The sequence below is a fragment of the Camelus dromedarius genome, chromosome 7 (genome assembly GCF_036321535.1).
Source record: "Camelus dromedarius isolate mCamDro1 chromosome 7, mCamDro1.pat, whole genome shotgun sequence".
Taxonomy (NCBI): domain Eukaryota; kingdom Metazoa; phylum Chordata; class Mammalia; order Artiodactyla; family Camelidae; genus Camelus; species Camelus dromedarius.
In genome coordinates this window covers 6,017,384-6,027,057 of record NC_087442.1, presented here as the reverse complement: position 1 = coordinate 6,027,057, position 9,674 = coordinate 6,017,384, and the positions used below count along the sequence as shown (strand labels likewise).

Sequence of the window (9,674 nt, the reverse complement as noted above, 5' to 3'; positions counted from 1 at the left end):
AGAGAGATTTTTTTTTTCCTTTCAAATGGGAAGCAGTGGCCTTTTCGGTGACAAGTGTGTGTGTATGTGACCAGATGCCTCAATTTCCTGTTTCCTAAGCCTGTCACTCTTTGCTGCCTTTTCTACATTCCTGACTTATAAAGGATCCATTAAAGCTTAGAGGATGCCAAGCTTTGGTGGGGGCCTTTGTCAGGCACCACAGACAGGCAAGAGGACCAGAGGCTGTGGCCTTTCCAGTAGAGGGTGAGAGAGACATCCAGGGCCTGGGGCTTGATTTTGTAGACGGAGGTCTTCGCTTCTGTCAACATGAGAAATAAGAGTGGACAGACAGCCTGCAGAATAGGTACTGGAAATCTGAAACTGTTATTTTGAAACTTTTTTCTTTTCTTTTAATGGAGCTTTTCTAAATGTTTTTGTAAGTATTGTGTGTGGTTGCAAAGGGGACCAAGAACTGTGGGGGGCGGGAGGGTATTATCCTGCCACCTCCTTGTGTGTGGGGATGGCAGAGCGGCTGTCCAGACCAGCCTGGGTGTTGATGGGGATGCCTTGGCTGCCGCCCTGGAAACCAGGTGTCTTCCCAGGAGTATTCTTTGGCCCAGAGTGATTCCCAATATTTCTGGTCATTCCCCCAGTGGGAATTCACATCCGTAATTGACTTTGGATATCAGCTGAAGTGGCAGGGGGAATGAAACCTGGAGTGGGCGACATTTCCCACAAGGTTGCAGTGTTCCTGGGTGTGCATGCTCCATGGACTGGACCCCATCTGACACCTGGAGGGCAGAGGGGATCAGAAGCACAGCAGGCCCAGGACATTCCTCCCCAAGAGGAAGGTCCTGGTCTAGGGGAAGCTGGTCAGCCAACCTGGACTTTGGGGTTGCCAGACCAGATTTGTCACATTAAAGGAGGGGGCTATCTTCAAGAACTTGGGGCTTATGGCAGAGTTAGGCCAGGAGATCTAGGTGAACCTTTTAACCACCTCCAGCCTCATACTCCTTGTCTGTCAGAGGTGGTAATGACCCCAGTGCTTTCTACCTCACCTTAGCTTTGTTAGGGTCATACTAGATTTAGAGGCAATGGACAAACAGGAAGCCTGGTTTTGTCCTTCCTTCCAAGTTCAGTGCCCCCTTTCTCTTCCATGTTGATCTCCAGCTCCTTTCCCAGTCAGAACCACTTGGGAAGGACTTTTATTTTCTGGAGGAGTGGAAGGTCCCGGGGGTACAGAGAGAGGTAAGACTTTCCCTTTGGGCCGGATCCCCCAGGAGCCCTTTGTACCTCAGTGGAACAGATTCTTACCAAAGCAGTGAGGCTTGAACTGTGGACCTTCGGGCAATAGCATCAGGCCTCACGGAGAGTCCTGAGGGCAGCTAGCTTCTTGTGCCTCTGAAGTCATTCCACTTTGGGTGCTACCTACAGACCAGCCCTTGGTTTGGGTGATTTTGAAGCTGGAGTGGTGGGTCCTCAGCTATTCTGATTGTTGTCGTATTTGCCTGGCACTGCGTGAAGTGGCAGCGTTCAGGCCTGCTTCCAGGTGCCTGGGTTCCTGGTTGTGCCACTTCCCCCTGCCCTCTCCGATCCTCATATCTCCTCTCAAGTCATGAACAGAGTTGGGGCAGATGGAAACATTGCCATCATCTCGGAGGTGAGAATGAGTGTATACACGTCAGTGACAGCTCAGCCAAGCTCCCTTGGGCTTGGGAGCAGTGCCACCCTTCCCTCCTGTGGATTCTGCTTGTCTGCTCTGCCATCCCCAACCCTGCCAGGGGCCCCACAAGCCAGGGCTGAGCTGTCAGCAGGAGCTCAGACAGGATGTGGTGCTAGTGTCACTGCTGAGAGCTTAACCCTCAGCTGCAAGTGCTAGTTTCAGGTGTTTCCTTGGGGATGCCTCAGGGCTCAGAGTTTCTAGGCCTTTCTAATGCTAAACGCCCTGTGTAAATACCGGTAACAGAAGGAGCAATCGCTGTGCACATGCGTTTCTTTTCTTCAAAAGCATTCAATGTGCCAGGCTCCTGGCTGGGCCTTGTGGGTTTCCCTGGCACTCAATAGGTGTTCAAAACGTTCTTTAACCTAAAATGAGCCAGAGGAGGCTACGTGGTGCAAGAACAGAGCAGTGCTCCCGAACCTGGGAGGCTGGAGCCTGGTTTGGCCCCAGCTTTGGGTCTCGGCTTCCTCATTTGTAAAACAATGTTGGGGTTCTGGTGTTAAAAGGCCCTTAAGAATTGTGACGGTGGAGGAACTCTGGCCCCATCAATGCTCAATAAAAATATGCTGGACTCAGTGCGTACATGTGACCTGGTTCCTGCTCTCTGGGAGTCAGCGGCGGTAAGGGAAGTCTCCGCCCGCCACGCCGGTGGGCTGCTCCGCACCAGCCCGGGGCTGCATTCGCGCAGAACGCCTCGGCTCACAGGGGCCCACACCTGCCCCGCGTCCGCGGGGCTCCGGGGCACGCCGCGGAGGCGGGGCCTCCGAGCGGACCAATAGGGGGCGGGCTCCAGGCCGCCAGGATCACTAGTGAGCAGGGCGAGGGCGAAGCTTCCTGATCTGGCCAATGGGGAGCCGCCTGCGGGGCGGGGCCCAGCTTGCGGGCATCAGCCTGCGCAGCCATCGGTTCCGACGCTGACGCGCGCAGTGAGCAGCCCTCCCCGACGGCCGCCAGATCCCTGAAGAACCAGCACAGAGGCTGCGGGCCGGCCTGCGTGGGGTCCCCCCGGCGGCGGCGGGGGCCGCGGTGGCAGCGGCGAGTCCCACGCCCCGCCGTACGGTGCAGGGCCATGGCCGAGGCAGCCCGGCTCTGGTGAGGACGTTCATCATGGAGGATGTGCCGCCTCCCGACCCTCCTGGAATTGGGGAGACTCAGCCTGCTAGAGGGATGAGGAAAAGGATGCTTGAGGCCGAAGGGCCTGGGAGAGCAGTCTGAGGTCACACGATAAAATGCCATCTTTCTTGGCCGCAGCTTGCTCACCAATAGACTTAACCACATTTCCGAGGTTCCCGCCATCCCTCACATTCTGTGACCCGGCTCAGGGTCGGGGTGTGGGGCGGAGGGACTGTGAGCATCCTCACGCCAGAGACACCGCAGCGCCTCCTTCCTGGACCTGTCCTTAAGCCCTCATCCCCCAAACTGACGGTCTCAGGGAGACTGTCACTCCATTCTCATCCCCTTGGCAAGTTAAGATCAGTGCCGTTGATTGGGGAGGTTATTTTCACTCCAGTCTAGGCGCTTGGCTTCCTTTCTCCGTCAGCAGTCTTGCCTCTGGCTCTGAGGGTCCCATAAAGCTCTTCCTTGTCTGAACTCTGATTTCCATCAGAATGTATTTGGGTACCTGCTCACTCTTTTCTGAAATTCCCCAGGATATCCCTCCTACTGCTGTCAGGAGGGGGTCTGCAGGTGACCTGTACTTCCAGGTGCAGGAAGATGGGGACGTTTGTTTCTCAGAGCAGGAGGCAGGCAGCCTGGGAGACAGGAGGGGGAACTCTGCAAGTGAAGGAGCCCTGGGAAGAAGCTGACCCTGGGGGGTTCCAAGTCCTTGGTTTTATTCCTTATAGAATCAAATAAGCCTCTTGGATCAGAGAGCTGGAAGCACACTGAGATAAATTTGATTAATCCTCTGTCTTCAGATATGTATAAAGTATCCTTAATTCTCATTCTTAGGTTTTATGAAATGACATGCAGGGAAGTTAGATGTCCTGCCCAAGGTCTCATGGAGACTAAACATGAAGTGGCACCTGCTCCTCACTGTACTGCCCTGCAGGTGGCCATAGAGGCAGCTCTTACACACACACATCTCCTCACTTGCCGGTCTGTTTATTTCTGGTGAACTAGGGCCCCATCCTAATCTGTATCTGCAGCCCTAGGTCTCCCTGAGCTGTGCTCGGCCCACTGAGAGTTCTCCAGAACAACTAGGGAATGAAGGATTCATTGTGGGCATACTTTTAAAGGTGCCCCAGGCCCAGAAAATGAGGTTCAGTCTTAGAATGTTAAGTTCTTCAGGCTGTGGATAGAGAGTAGGTGTGTGTGAGCACGCATGCTCGCTTAAGACATACTTAGATCTGAGTGTTCGTAGCTGCCCCACCCCCATCCTGTCCCAGCGCACACACCCGAATTCTCCCACTGCTTTGAGCAGGCAAGCAGCTGGCTTTTGTCCACTCTCCCCTCCTAGGGAGGCCGAGAACCAGAACAAATGCGCTACTTCCCTTCCCCTGGCCACAAAAGTTCCTCTTCCAGAAGGGTGTCCAGTGGGCTGGGAGGAAGGGTGCGGGCCTCGGGAGGCAGGGGAGTGCATGGGAAGGAGGGCAGCGGGAGGCCTTGCTGCAGAGTGGGCGATGCACCAAGCTGACTTCCAGGTGTGACTGACTCCCCATCCTGGGCCTCAGTTTCCCCATCTGTCAAATGAGGTGGCAGGACCGTGACTTTGGGTGCCTCTTGGTTTCTTGGATTCCACTTCTTCCCCTGTGTGGTCAGCAGGATGAGAGCCTGCTTTCGGGCCTCGTCACCTGCACTGCCGTCTGAGGACACCCCGCCACCGCGCCCGCCGCATATCTGGAAGGGGGGCAGAGCCTGCTCCAGACCCCCAGCAGGCAGGGTGCCCTCTCCCTCCAAGGCCTGCAGAGAGGAGCCCCAACATTTCCCTTAGAGTAGACGGGAACCCTTTCCTCCCTTGTAGACTGTGACCCCACCAAGCCAGAGCCCCTGCGGGGGGTGGGGGGAGGCGACAGCCGGAGACTCAGGATGAGGGCAGGCCTGGCCTCCCACCTTCGCTTGCTGAGGACTGTCTGGTGTCAGGAGTCCATGTTTCTGGAAACAGGCAGAGGAGGATGGGACGAGCTGCTTGATATCACACAGCTGACTCTTTGGGCGGGGCCTGGGGTTCTGGTGCCCAGGGAACGCCTGTGCCACTTCCGCACGCACGTCAGTCTGGCCTGAGACGGTCCTGGGAGCTTGAGGTAAGGGCAGAGGGCAGACCAGGCCCCGGAGCCCCAGATGAAACAGCTGCTGTAGAGCAGGCCGGGTCCTGACAGCAGACGTGGACTGGAGGGTGGCCTCCTTCTGAGACTTCTGACCCCTCTGTGTCCCCGTCTCTGTCCCCGTGTCCCACAGCACCTGCTCTCAAGTCCTCCTCACTCTGAGCTCCGATTCCTGCTTCCTTCTGTTCCTTCTGTTCTCTCCTCAGCCTCATGCTCCTGGTGGGAAGGAACTGAGTCTTTCTGGAATGTCCCCAGCACCTAACACAGTGCTTGGCACATATGTGGGTAATAAATAAAGAGCGATTATTAAATAAATGGTGAACCAAATGGAACTTAGTTTTCTCTATCTCTCAAATGATAGTGTTGGATCTGATACGCAGTTTTCAAGGCTTTTCTTTTTTTTATAATTTTTTTTAAGGTGAGGAACCTTTTATTCAAGCGACAGCTAGAAACAACCCAGGGCAGGAGCCCTGTTCTCTCAGGACACAGGATCATGCCAAGACACCTGTGCCTTGCTTTCTAGACGCTGACATTTCACTGGGGGAGAAGGTCTCACCTTTGAAGCAGGTTCTTTTTGTAGATAAATTAAGTCATAGTGAGCTCAGAGCTGGGAAGAAGGCGGGTACTGACCAGGATACTGAGTGGCTGGTATGTAAGGCTGATGCAGAAGTGGCATTTTCAGACTCCTGCGGGGGCGGGGCACAGCGGGGGGTCCATGTGCCCAGCACAGAGGAAACAGGCCGGCTGGCAGTGCGGCTCTTGTGGTTTCTGGCCTGATTCTGTGAAGGCTGGCCCTGCAGCACCCTGAGAGGCGCTTCCTCCCCTGTAGTGCAGGGAGTGAGCTGGGTCCAGCACTGCAGTCAGCCTGCAGCCATGGGGCCTGGGCCCCTACAGCAGATGTGGCAGGGCTGGGCTGTTCGGAGGCTCCCAGGGAGATGCAGAGCAGCCAGGGCCTGGTCGAAGTGCCCTGGGGCCAGAAGCCCCCAGCCAGGGTTGGCTCCCAAGTGGGCTCGAGTGAGCGTCCGGAGGTGGAGGAGTGAGGTCCTCGGGGGGCCTGGAGTCCACCCTGTGGTCTGCCAGGCCCTTGATGTTTCAGCAGTTACCTTCTTGCATTGCACCCTCTCTGTCAGCATTTCCAGATTTATCAGGAGAGAGCTCTGCTTCCTGCCCTACCACCAGGACAGGACCTGCTCCTGGGAGCTGCTTCCACACCCTCTGCTGCCAACCTGCAGGCCGGGCCAACAGTCTGTGCAGGTTGCTTTATTTACTCCTGTTGTTACCGGCGGGCTCCTTCTACAGGAATTCTAGGAAAGGTGTAGACTGCGTTTTCCTTCAGGAGGTCTGGGCATCAACGTTTTAACATGTTCCTCAGGGCATTCAGTTCCTGCAGGTCCACATTTGAGAACCAAGGTTGAGCATCCCCTGAACAGAGACTCACCAGCCTCTAACCTTTGAAAGTGTTAGCTTTTTGACTCTGCAAATGCATTCTTACAAGAATACCTTCTTAGCAAGCAATGAAGGCAGATGCAGCTGGAGGGCTCTCTGTGCTGGCCACCTCCCACCCCGCAACCCCTCTCTGTGGCCCCCACTGCTGTCATTCTGGTGTGTGGCCTTTCAGGCTCCTTCCTCATGCATTTTCATACCCGGCGGTACTGCAGAAGAACACAGGGTTTAAAAAACACGCACACCATACTGTGTGTATCATTCTGCAGCTTGCTCTTTTCATTTCAGAATATGTCTTAGGGACCTTTTGCTGTTGGCACGTTTTGATTGGCTGTGCTCTCTGAGAGCCTGGGCTTCACTGCGTGATAGGAGCTTGGTTTCCAGGGCCCCTGATTAAGCATGGCAGCTGGGCGCAGGTGGCTGAGCTGGCTGTCCCCCAGTGTGACGGTGTCAAAGTTGCCTCTATGCAACACAGAGAGAGAAGAGCTGTACCCTGTAGTCCTGGGGATAAAATCTGGCACAGTGTTGTGAGATGTGGGTAGCCATTAGCCACAGGTGGCCTAGAATGGTCTCCATTCATGCATTTAACAAAAATTGTGCCTACCCTGTGTCAAACCCGGGCCAAAGAAAGGACCAGTAACTATTCCCTATTCTTAAGCTGAGTCTTAGAGATCGGTGCAGGTTGGTGGAGTCACCCCTCCCACCAGCCTTGCCATCTTAGAATGTCACTGTTAGATAGCAAACAAACAAGCAAACAAAAAACCCCAAACAACAACAAAATTACCTTACTGATCAAGAGACGTTTTGGAAGGCAATGGTGTGACCAGATTAATTTTGTAGATGTTATGGGCTGAACTGTGTGTCCCCCATCAAAATTCATAGGTCCTGACCCTCAGTACCTCAGAATGCGGTTGTGTTTGGAGATAAGACCTTAAAGCAGGCGATTGGGTTCAATGAGGCCATTCAGGTGGGCCCGGATCCACTAGGACTGGTGTCCTTATAAGAAGAGAAAGAGGCGTTGTGAGGCACAGGCCGAGGAAACATCACATGGGGACACAGCTAGAAGGTCGTCATCTGTGAGCTGAGGAGGGGGTCTCAGAAGAAACCAACCCTGCCGACACCTAGACCTTGGACTTCCGGCCTCCAGGACTGTGAGAAAGTAAACTTCCTTGTTTCCGCGCCCCCAGGACGCATGCGCAAGCCTGTTCCTGCGCATCCACACCGCCTCAGCTCCCACCGAGAAGGGCGACAAGGGCGACAAGGGCGTCCTGGAGCCCGAGGCCCGGGAGGGAGAGGGAGCTGGAGTGATGATGCTCCGAAGTAAGGACACCGGAGACTCCAGACTCCAGGGAACCGTGTTCGCTCTAGGCCGTAAGAATACCGGCAGTAGCTACTTTTTTATTAAGCATTTGCTATTCATCCGGCAGACCTCTATAAAGGCTTGAAGTCAGGAGTCAGCACTTACTTTTTTTTTTCTTTAAAAGTACATATTTTTAGTTTTGCGGACTGTAGGATTCCTGTGGCGCGACCACTCAGCCCTGCCCTTGAGGGGGGGGAAGCAGCCACAGATGGGTGGGAGCCGCGGTGCTCGGGTATGACTGTCTTCATGGATTCTGAAATTTGAATTTCATATCATTTTCACGTGCCATGGTATATTATTTTTAGAAATAACAGCTAATATTTGCTCAGCACTTACTCTGTACCATTTCCCACGAGCCACTTGAAAAGGTCAAGCCCATTCTTTGCTCCTGGGGCTGGACCCTGGCGGTGGGCTATAGTTTGCTGATTCCTGCTCTAAAGGATCTCATTGAATCCACACAATTGTAGGGCCTTTTATAATTCCCATTTAACAGATGAGGAAACAGAGGCACAGAAAGGTTAGAGATCTTGTCTGCCAAGTGGGCTATGATGTGAATAAAAGGAGAGGACGTTCAGATGTGAAAGCCAAAATCGGGAGATGGTATCTGGACTTGAACCCCAACCTCTTGACCTGCCATCAAACGCTCTAAACTCCAGTCTCAACATGTTGGTGGGTCTGATGATGGCTTCTCTCCCCTTGGAGTTACACCCAGGGCCCACATGGCTTATCAGTTCCCCTGGGGGTCCTGCTGCTACAAACTGCCCTGGGGTGGCGCCACTCCTCTCCATGGCCCTCTCCCACCTCAACCATCATGGCAGGACACAGGCATCCTTGAACTGTGTCAAGAACTTCCCTAAGTCCTTTGTTGTTAATGCCATTTTCACCCGGAATTCCTTCCCTGTCTCCCCCTGTTTATTAAATAAGCTCCTCAGAATGCACAACCCATTTCAAATAGGGAGCATGTCACCACCCCAGCCTCTGGTCAGGCTTCTAATTAATGCTCTCTCTCTCTCTTTCTCTCTCTCTGTTCCCATGGCACCCAATTCACACTGTGTTATTATCCCTTGTTGCCGTGTCAGGCATCACCACTAGGCTGTCAGCTCCTGAGGCCAGGAACTGGGCGGTTGTTAGGGTCAGACACACAACAGGCATATACGACACACTTGGATGAATGAATGAAAAGCATCAAGGAATCTGTGGCTGTGTAGGGCTTCTGATGACTCAGTGCTGCAGAAGCCATAGGTTGCTCTCCTCTGTAAGATGGTAGACTCAACTGGTGAGGCTTAGAGCTGCAGTCATGGCCCCCTGGGACCACATCTTGGCTCCCCCTGACTTTTTTTGGAGGATCACCCTCCCTCTCCACACTGTAGACCTGGATTCTGAGTGGGAGCAGATACATTCTTACATGACCTCACTCCTCAAGTGGTTATACCACTCGAGCACCCTGTCCCCTGGCTGCAGTAGTTGGTCATGGATAAGCACAGAACCCAAGCCAGGCCAATTAGAGTCCTTCTCTAGGATTTTTCAGAATTAAGCCCTTTTCCCTTTGGCAACCAAGGTGTGGAGATGTGAGCTTAGAGATGCTGGAGGTGGCGGTCGCAGCTGCATGGAGAGATTTGGTTGGAGAAATTAAAGCCAATTTGAGAGGGAAGCAAAGAAGAAAGCTGGAGGGAGAGTCCTGATAACACTTGAATCTCTGGAAGTCAGCCCCTTCTCTGATCTAAATTCCTTTTAAAATGTTGTAGCAGTTGAAATTTAGCCTCTACCAGTGACTGCCAGTGTTACTGCAACATGATTCTTGACATGAAATAATATTAGCAGAGAAACAATTATAGCTGGGGGTATAGCTCAGTGGTAGAGCATTTGACTGCAGATCAAGAGGTCTCTGGTTCAAATCCAGGTGCCCCCT

The 9,674-nt window shown here is 53.6% G+C and overlaps 1 non-coding gene across 1 annotated transcript; it reads left to right on the top strand.

Annotated features, from left to right (window-relative positions):
- Positions 1 to 9,602: 9,602 nt before the first annotated feature.
- On the top strand, positions 9,603 to 9,674 carry TRNAC-GCA (transfer RNA cysteine (anticodon GCA)). The gene has a single exon. It is a non-coding gene; the product is annotated as a tRNA-Cys (tRNA).